Source organism: Podospora anserina, chromosome 3 (assembly GCF_000226545.1).
Source record: "Podospora anserina S mat+ genomic DNA chromosome 3, supercontig 1".
NCBI lineage: Eukaryota > Fungi > Ascomycota > Sordariomycetes > Sordariales > Podosporaceae > Podospora > Podospora anserina.
In genome coordinates this window covers 321,271-323,353 of record NW_001914832.1, presented here as the reverse complement: position 1 = coordinate 323,353, position 2,083 = coordinate 321,271, and positions in this window count along the sequence as shown.

The following is a 2,083-nucleotide window of genomic DNA, read 5'->3' as shown; positions in this document are numbered from 1 at the left end:
CTCCTTTATAGCCCGTAATGCGTGGGTAGTTAGAACGGTCTAGTGAGATTTAAGAGCTCTATAAATCTATTAAATAAAGCTACCGGAAAAGCTTTAGTAAGCTTATTAGTTAGTTTCTTCTTAATAGGTAAATAAATAATAATAATTACTTTAGTAACTATAGTTTTTTTAACCCTTTAGAATTTAATAAATATATATTTTATTCGGTAATTATATTTATTATTATAGGTAATAGTAATAGAGCTTTCGTTATTATATAATAAGGGGGTAAGTTAGTAGATAGGTTTACCGATCTCCTAAAATAATCCTTTAAACTATATAGTTTCCTTAAGGCCCTCTATAAGCCCTATAAACTTAGTTTCTAAGGTATTAAAAGAAACTATAAAAGCCTTTTTAGATTTTTAATTAATAAGTTTTTTAATAAATATAAATAATTAATTATATATTAATTTAATATTAGTTTTATATTTAATTTAATTACTATCCGTAAACCTAATAGGTATTAAATCCTTATTCGAGCCGTAACCAATAGTTAAATCTATAGTAGTATATAGGTAAGAAAGAAGGGATTTAGTAGCTTTAAGGTATATTAAAGTAAATGCTTTTAGGTATTATAATAGCTATTAAATATTAAAGGTTATATTAAGCTTTATTTAGACTATAGTATATATAGTAGTACCGATTAATTACTAATAAAGGTATTGTTTTATAGGTATTATAAGGCTTTTAGATTTATTATTATATTTTATAAGCCCTGGGCTTAGGGGAAGAGGTATAGGCTTAATATTAATATTAAAGTATTTAACGGTTTCGCTAATATAAGCTTTTTAATAAAGTTAGAGGTAACGATTTAGTTTATTACGTTCGATTTAAATATCTAAAAAATAGCGAGCCGGGCCGAGATCTTTAATATCGTAATAATTACCCATTATTTTCTTTAAGGTTTAGAGTTATAAATATTATAGGCCTATAAGTAAATAATTATTAACGTAATTAATAAGAAAAATTATATAATTTAAATAAAAGTAAATAATTATATTTGAAATTAATAGTTTAAAACCTAATACCCGGGCTATTATAAAAACCTTTTATTATTATAAGTAAAACGCTTACTTAAAGCTATAAAATTTTTTTTTTAAAAATATAATTTAGTTTTTTATAAGGTCCTAATTAACTTTCTTAAATAGGGTTATAGCGGCTAAACTATTATAAGAAAACTCGGTTAGGCTTTACGGAAATTCGATATATATATCGAAATTAATTTCCGAATTTAAAAAGACTTTTACGAAATTTATTTATTTAATATTTTAATTAAATACCGTAATAATAATTAATATAATCCTTTAAGTTAGAGGGCCTATAGTAAAAACGTAAATCTATAGGAAATTAATTTTTAAAGTTTATTAAAATTCCCGGGTAATTAACTGTACTTTATACTTTACTATAATACCCTATAGGTTCTTTTTTTTTTTAAAGACCTAACGATTAATAATTAATTATTTTTTAGCTTTTAAGCGGTTAATAAAGTAAAAGGTTTTCGTTATAAAGAACTATTATATTTCTATAAATATTATTTATAATTATTAATTTTTATTAGGGTACTTTAGGACTTATTTAAAGGTATTAGGCTTTAAAGATATAGCTGTAAGCTAAATTATTAAGGTTTTTAGGGACTTAGAGATTAAGTAATTAATAAACTTAATATAATTTATTTCGTTAATAAATTTAAATTCTTTACGTTACTCCCGAATTGCTTAAGGTAATAGGATTTTAATAGTAGTAAAGGGTACTGGAATTTTAGGATCCGGTATTTAAATAGGGTCCTCTATAAAAGTTTAAATATCTAGCTTATCCTTTAAGTTATTAAACCGGTTTATTATTTTTAATAGGCTAATAAAGTTCGGTGGCCTTATATATTAGGTTTTAGGGTTTTTATAGAACTTTATAAAGTTAATTTAAATAATTTTATTTAGGTTTAAGTAAATTAAGTAAGTTTAGTAGCCGAAGATTGTAAGGAGCTAACCTTTAATTTCTTTAAGCGCGAACTTCTTTCCTAAAATCCGGCTCTTAGTAAGGATACTTC